General features: G+C 37.5%; 1 long non-coding RNA gene across 1 annotated transcript in view; it reads right to left on the reverse strand.

Annotated features, from left to right (window-relative positions):
* Nucleotides 1-4,141: 4,141 nt before the first annotated feature.
* The window catches only part of LOC126492195 (uncharacterized), a 157,555-nt gene continuing 153,192 nt past the window's right edge, over nucleotides 4,142-8,504 (reverse strand). Inside the window, exon 3 of the long non-coding RNA XR_007589548.1 lies at nucleotides 4,142-4,195. This is a non-coding gene — a long non-coding RNA (uncharacterized lncRNA). The remainder of the gene's footprint in view (nucleotides 4,196-8,504) is intronic.

Consider the following 8,504-nt stretch of genomic DNA (forward strand, 5'->3'; position numbering starts at 1 on the left):
TACATCTTGCAGGTATCAGGAGGTTGACTGAAAGTTGCACTGAGAGCTCAGTCCGTTGCTCTGATGAGGGTCTCTGTCTCTATCTCCATCCAGTTGAGCAGAAGGAGGGAGAAGGTGAGCAAGGAAGTCAGGACCACGAGGGGTTGGTCCACCCACTGAGGCAGTGTGCTGGTTCTAATGGGAGCTCACCAAATCCAGCTGGACCAGGACTGAACGAGCATGTGATCAAACCGGACTCTCTGAATGTGGCTGACAATGGGACCTGACTGAGAAGCCATTGATAAAGGCACTGGGCTTGTTTCTACTGCATGTACTGGATTTTTGGGACCCTAGTCTATTTGGATGCACAGCTTCCTAGGCCTGGATGTAGGGGGAAGGGCCTTGGACTTTCCACAGGGCAGGGTTCCCTGCCCTCTCTTAAGGAGGGATGGGAGGGAGGAGGGTGAGTGGGGGAGCGGGAGGGGAGGAAGTGTAAATTTTTGAATGGAAAAAAATTAAAAAATTTTAAAAAAGGGAAAAAGACAAACAAACAAACAAAAAGCCCCTCCCAAACCTCTAAAACAAAGTAATAAAAACAATAAAATGATATTCTGATATACTCATAGATCTGAGAAGCTTTCTACTGCAGCAGATGGGAACAAACACAGAGATCAAGAGCACGATACTATGCAGAAAATGAGAGATCTTGAAACAAACACTCAGTCCTAACAGGAATGTTGGAAAAAGAGTAAGAGCCAGAGGGGATGGAGGACACCAAAAAAGGAGATGCCTTTAAATCAATATGATTGACACACAAATGAACTCAGAGACTGAGGCAGCACTCAGAGTAACTGCACATGTCTGCACCAGTTGGGTTCCTAGAGCTGAAAGGAGACATGGACACAAGCCCCATTCCTAAACTGAAAGCAACCTCCGATTGATAAACACTTACAAATAAAAAAAAAAATTAGTTTCCTCAATGGACGTTTCACTGGAGAAACAAATTACATTTAAGGGTAGGTTGTATACCCAGCAGATCACCAATGGAAAATGGCATCTTTGGCAGATCCTTGTCTCATAATATTGTGCCAGAATTCATCTTTTTTTTTAAAAATGATCTCATTTTTATTTTCTTTAGATAGTTTTCTTCTTTTTTCCCCTACAGATCCTTTGAATACATATTATGGCCTCCAGTTTAGTGTTTCTATGGAATTCTTGAGTGTGGGAATGAGTGAACCTTTATTTTTTGCTCCTTCTTATGAGCTCTTTAACTTCTCCATGTTTTGTCCAATTCCAATGTGTTAGTTTTCTTTTATCTTATTGTTTTACTTTTAATCTTATTTTGTTTTATCTTATAATCATTAATGATGATTTACTTTACTTTTTTAGCCCTTAGAAACCTTTTGTTTTGTTTTTAATTGAAACTAGATTCTTCTCTCATATAATACATCCCTTCCTCCTCTCTCCCAGGTTCCCCCTACCTCTCATCTTCCTACAGAACCACCCCTTCATTTTCTCTTCAGAAAAGAGGAGGCCTCCAAGAGACTACAGCCATACAGGACAAAACAAGATATACCAAGACAAGGCAAAAGCTCTCATATGGTGGTGTGGGAGGTCCTTCTGTCTATGTGTTACTTTTACTGGTTAATGAATAAAGAAACTGCCTTGGCCTGCTGATAGGGAAGAACATAGGTAGGCAGGAAAAACTGGACTGAATGCTGGGAGAAGGAAGGCAGAGAGAGAAACCATGGAGTCACCAGAGTCAGACATGCCGAAATTTTAGCTGGTAAGCCATAGACAATGAGGCGATACACAGATTACTAGAAATGGGTTAAATTAATGTAAGACTTACCCAATAAGAAGCTAGAGCTAATGGGCCAAGTAGTGATTTTATTAAAACAGTTTCTATGTGATTATTTCAGGTCTAAGCTAGGTGAGCAGCCAGGAACAAACAAGCAGCTTCCAGCAACAATATGGAGGCTGGACAAGGCCACCTATTAGGAGGAAAAGAGATGACTGGTTGTTTTCTAAGAGACAGAAAGAGGGTGGATCTGGATGTGTGGAGTGAAGGTGAGGAGCTGGGAGGAATAAAGGGAGAGGAAAGCATAATCAGGATATATAATGTGCGAAAAACCCTCTACTTTCAGAAAAAGGAAAAATTTAGAGTAAATAAAGTATTATCATCAAAATAGTCTTTATAGATATTTGTCCTTTGCCCAGGGCTATAGTCTTGATTTTGAATTAAAGAAAGTCTAGAAAGCCATTGGTTATGACAAAAAATAACAACTTTGTTTGCAAACAGAGGGAAATTCGGGTTCTAAAATTGCTGAGCTTGTTGGCTGTCACCACTTGAAGAATGACTTATTAAATAGATGATATACAAACACTTATGAAAGTAAGTGCTGACCAGTGAAGCTAGTGTAAGAGCATGACTTTAAGGAAAGATGATTTTCTCTAATTCTTTTTTCTTTGAAAGGATTATAGAATGACAGCTTTGCAGCTAAGCTACCTTACTTTAAAAGACAGAGCAATGCAGATCATATAACTTCATTACTCAGATTCTTGTTACAAACTGTGTTCAAGCAGTGACTGTATGGACTGACAACTTCGTAGCTCATCTCCAATAGTTTTATAGTACTCTCTACTTGCCCATGTCGTGCTCATTATTTTAATGCATGGCTTTATTGGAATGACAATATTAAAAGCAGGCTAGTCCTAATGGTAGATAAGACAAAGATTGGGAGAAAACTTTTTTGATGACATTACTGAGTTTTAGTAATAATTATTACCACTATTTATTAGCATTTCAACATTATTGTATGTACATAAACTATCTAGTTTGAAAATTGTAAAGTTAGGAGACACAGAGCTCAGAGAGATTGTTATTACTAATTTACTATTACTTATCCAAAGCTACAGAGTTAGTAAGTGGCAACATTTGTACTTTAAGGCAAGTGTGCTTTCTACTAAATCAGTGGTTTTTAGAAAACATATTACACTTGTAGTTATTACTCACACTGTCTTGACAACTACACTAGAATATCCTTTCTTCAGGAGACACAGCAGAACTGAGCAGAGGTTGAAGGCTATGGGAAACAGGATCAGTCCACAGGAAATCAAGTTTATTGCCTATGGTTTCCTTAAAGATCAGAGTGAAGCTAAGAAAATAAGCACATGGACTAATGGCATACTAAAACTATTCTGAGCAAGAAGACAGGGAATATTTCAACTTTTTGGTTTATTATTATATCTCTATTTTTATGAGGCAGAATGGCTGAACTAATGGGCCTGAAACAATGAAAATGAAAAATAAAACAGATCATCCAAGAATGAAATGAAGAAAATATTATGGTACCATAGCTTGTGTTACAAAGACACAGGTCATTCAGTTTGCCAAGTTAATAAGAGCCAATATTATAAAACAGTTTCTAAAAACAGGTACAACTTTGATTATGTTAATAAAAACCAATAAATGCTTTCGATGCTGGCCAGAGCCTAGCCATGCTTGCTCTGGTACTTTGGAGTTGTTCACTCTTTCTCTAATGCTTCCCTTCCTGCCACGTGGCTAACCTCCATGCTGGCTTAACTCAAGTGACATGGCCTTTTCTCTCTTTTTCTATTCCATTTGTCTTCTTTGGGCAGTTTTTGAGATTTACAGTTTATTTGATCTGGTTTTATCTTCTTAAACTCTAACAACACTGTCCTTGAGCCTCAAAAAAAAGTAAGACAAATAAAAATAAATAAATAAATAAGTAAATAAAACCATCAGTAAACTCCAGAACCTGAGAAGCAGAACCATTGTTTTCTGCTGCTGGCTACTGGATTCTATTGCGGCAGATAGCAAAAAAGAGCAAGAGGAACACGACTAGGGGAAAATAACTGGTGAGAAGTGTTTGAAATCTATTTCCTATGTGGCCTATTTAAAGTAAACAGAATCTTTAGCTTCTGTGGGAAAGATGTGAGTTTGTGGGAATTGTATGTATTTCAAGGACCATCATGTTAAAAAACAAGAACAGACTAGATTTGTTGCCATGTGTTTTATATCACAAAGCTTTGACATAGGAAATAGTTTATGGTTAAGTAAGTCTTAGTTAAGGTTTAGTTTTCTGTAATACAATACAATGAAAGCAACTTGGAAAGGAAAAGGTATACTTACATTATACTTGCTTATACTTCCATATAACAGTCCATCTCTGAGGGAGGTCAGGCCAGGAAACTAGTGGTAGAAATTGAAGCAGAAGCCATGGAGGAACTTAGTTGCTTACTGGCTTGTTCCTCATAGCTTGCTCATTCTATTTTCTTTTAGCATCCAGAACTATCACCCCAGAGGTAAGCTGAGTTCTCCCATATCAATCATAAATCAAGAAAATGTCTTGTTTTATAGGCTTGTTCATAGGTTAATTTTGTGGGGCATTTTCCTCAAAAGAGGTTCACTCATAAAAATAGAGATATAATAATTATAGAAATACAATCATTGAATGATAAGGATGATAAGTTGCATTTAGTGAGTGAGTGTTTACTAAATGATGAGAACTATGGTCTACTGTCAATATAGCAGCTAATGGAATCCCCATAATAATTGCATGAGGGCCAAGGATACAGGAGTAGTTCTACTGCAAACAGTGTTCTTAAAGTTACATGGAATATTTAGATGCATGCTAGATGAAAACTTGAGCCAAATGTACCACAAAGAATTTTATAGTGAGGTAATGGTAGAATTGAATTAGATGAGTCATGACACCTGTTAACATAAGACAAAAAAATCGTCCTTGCTTGCTTTTAATTTAAGAAAGATTAAACAGAGATCAATGCAGATGCTCCAAACACAGAATTTTTAACTCTTTATCTCTGTGCATATATGTGCACATGCAGATATGCAGAAACATTTTGAAAATCATACGCATGCCAAGGATTCAAAAAGATAGATAAGAATACCATCTGGATATAAGAAAGCAAAAAATAATTTTGAATCCTCACGATAATATATTAATCAAGAAGTACAAAAATGTAAACTTCCAAATCAATTCATCTTAATTGTTGAATCACATGATGATGACTATGTTGAGGCACATAGACATAATAATTTACAAAGCCTTATTTTCAACTTGGTTTCCATCACTATGTTACAATATTTAAGTAGATTACCATATCTAAACCATGCAAGGACTTTAGAATATCAATGGGAAGATACTATTTCCATGTACAGTTCAGGCCAACAAGAGAAGTCACTAATCAAAGTTCACACAGTTGAAACATTCCAGCATTCTCTTAGTTGCTAAGCTACGTTTCCAACTCCCTAAAACAAATAATTCTAATGGAAAGCCTAACCATTTTAGCACACACAGTGATGCATCTGTAGGTTCCTGCCTTCTTCTCTAGGTATGACTGTAAGACGAGAAGAATATTCTTGAAGAAATATTACAGGACAGAGGCATAGAAATATATAGGTTTTCCACTGTTTGCGTAATCAAGATTGAAAATTGTTAAGAGATGAGAAATATAGGAGACCAAACAGCTGATGTGCTATCACCCAAATATTGCTCACCATGAGCAGAACCCTGCAATAGTGATTTATGATGATTCAGATAAAGAAGGAAGAAGATCTAGATTTCTCCATGAGTGAGCGCTCAGATTAAGTGTACCTTTAATGAAGACTGTAAAGCAATGGATGAATTTTCTGACCAGTCTAAGATCTGCTAGAAGGACAGTTATGTTCTTAAGGAACTTCCTTAATGGAACACCCCACCTCCTTCCTTTAGAATAAATTATTAAAGTTTAGAAAAATTCTTTGGTTCTACTGGATCCTGGTTAAGAATGTAAAGAAACTATGAGAGCTAGATAGGAAGTTGAGTCATCAGGATAATGCAAGCTGGATTTTTCCATGATTTATTACTCAAGTATACAGTGTCTTCAGTACCAGGGTCTTTCTGCCATGTTCTAGAGGGTGACCAAGAACAACAGAAATAGGCTGTATTGTTTTGAGGGGGAGTTCTGTGAAACCACAAGGGCTTACAACTAACTAAACAGTAACTTATTTCTGATACTGGAGGCTTATTTGTAGCATGTGGTGTCGAGTAGGGGTATTGTTCTCATTATAGCTTAACTGAAAGAGAAAAGTAATCATCAAGCTTACCTAGCTGTGAACCCTATGAATTACAAAAAATGACTGTCCTGACAAGAAATGCCTACTTGTGCAAGAGTGGCCTGAATGTTATAGGAATAACCAAATACTTATAATTGGATTTAAGACCTTTTGCACTACATGGCATCATACCAGACACTATTATCTCTGCCAAGTACTTCTGGCTAAAAAGGTTATGGACTTTAGGGGAGAACCTACTAAATGTGCTACTAAATGGACATAGTAATGAAATGACTGGTTAAACTTGGATCCATTAAAGGTGTAAGTCACAAACAATCCCATACCAGTTTGGAATTATGATTAATAGAAAGGTTGTTTATTTAAGGGGGAAAAACTTACAGATCACTGTCCCAGACAACAGCCCTCTGCTCAATCAGGAAGGGAGCCTAGTAGCCGGAAGCCAGAGAGTGAGCAAGGGCAGTTGCTGCTTTTATAAAGAAAGAGAGACCACGCCCCAATGGGCATCTCCGCAGCTATTGGCTGAAGGAGTGGAAGGACTTCCTGCAATAATCCATAGATTAACACATCTCTCAAACCTTCTTAGAGAAACTTATTGCAGTAGATGGCAATCAACATAGAAGCCTAATGGCTCGATATGCAGAGAATATATCATACCCTCCCCACAAGGCCCAGGGTCCATTGAGGAAGGGATGAGAGTAGAAAAACTGTAAGAACAAAAGGCATTGGATCGCTACAGTGTTTCTTAGACATAACAGGGCAGCTGCACATAAGAATTCATGGTGATTGTGACAGTATGCACAAGAAGGTGGGCAGGTAGGGAAAAGGGGGGGAGATATGGGAGGAGTCAGAGAAGGAACAGAGAATATAATCAAAACATATTGTATGAAACTCTCAAATAATTAAAAATATTTTTAGAAGAAAGTAAACAGAATGGAATAAAAGAATTAAAAGGAAAAGAGACAATAGTTGATAATGAAGTACTAAATATTTCCAGGAAAAATTTGGTAGGTCACTTCAAATATTAAGTTTTTGGTCCAAACCTGACATTTCTCCATAGCCTGTGATGAATTACATAGCCTTTGCATCAAACACATCACAAGTTCACGCTTCTGAAAAGCTATTCCCAGAGCAAGCAGAAACTGCTTGTGTGACAATCTGAACACTGGATGAAAGGCCAGTGCATTCCTCCAGCTACTGCATTCCTCGTAAGCTTCCTGTGAAAGCAATGGTCTTGTCAGAAACCATTGCTTGTATTCCTCATTTTTCTAACCCTTGGACACTTGAAGAGCGCTTACAAAACCATGGACTAGTGGTGTATTTGTTGCCCTGTCCAGTTTCATTTTTCTGGGGTATTACTGTGTTATTACTTCACATACAAGAGTCCTCATAAACTTAGCCTCATTCTCCCTTTTATTTGGACCTTACTTTTGCTTTCTTTTAAGCTTGAGTTGAGCCTCCTTGCTTTAGGTATGGAGGTTAGTATAACAGCAGCTGCAAACCAGTTCATGCGTTTACCGGAAACCGTGATTGGCAAGATTTTCTAAATATCCTTGCATTCATCTCCAACTTGATATGGACTAGAAATCTCTATTTCTTTTCAACATGACTTGCCACGTTCAAAACTACTTACCATGAGAGAAAGATCAAACAATTAAGCTAGTCTTTAAGCACAAGGCAATCTCATACTCCATGATGGGAACTATGGAAGTGAATCTAGTATCTAATCAAGGAAGCACGCAAAAGAGGGTTGCATTTTGTTGTACTATCTCAAGCCTCAAACAAAGCAGGAGAGCTGTGTCTGGGCACAGCATCTACTGACAGCCAGAATGAGGGCTGCAAAAAGGATCTTTTCCTGTCTTCATTATAGGAGATAAATCATGTGCATGTCAGCAATGAGGAAACATCTGGAGTCCAGGAAGCTAGCATATACCCTGAGGAAGCAAATCAACATACCAAGAGATACTAAAAGTACTATTGGGAACAAGCAATTTAGGATCAAACAAGGTGCACATCAACAGATGAATGAGAAAAGAAAATGTATATATACACAATGAAGTTTTGTTCAGCCATAAAAAAGTCATGTCATTTACAGAAAAAGGATTCAACTGGAAATGATTAAAATTAAGTTAAATAAACTAGATTAAGAAACAAATATATGCTTTCTCTCATTTTTAGATTCTAGATTTTATAGAGATACACATAAATCTGTCTACATACACACATACACACACAACATGAAAGCAGAAGAGGCTATGGGAATGAAGGAAAACATTGGGAGAGAGGAGGAGAGGGGAGAAAGAAGAGGGTGTAAATATGGTTAAATTGCATGGTATACTTAAAAGAAATTGTTTATGAAACCCAGTATTATGAACAGGGAATATATGCTCACGAAAAAACACATTCAAAATAGCAAAGAAGGCTG

This window comes from Alexandromys fortis, unplaced genomic scaffold (genome assembly GCF_014885135.2).
Source record: "Alexandromys fortis isolate MF-2015 unplaced genomic scaffold, M_Fortis_MF-2015_v1.1 scaffold_288, whole genome shotgun sequence".
Classification (NCBI taxonomy): domain Eukaryota; kingdom Metazoa; phylum Chordata; class Mammalia; order Rodentia; family Cricetidae; genus Alexandromys; species Alexandromys fortis.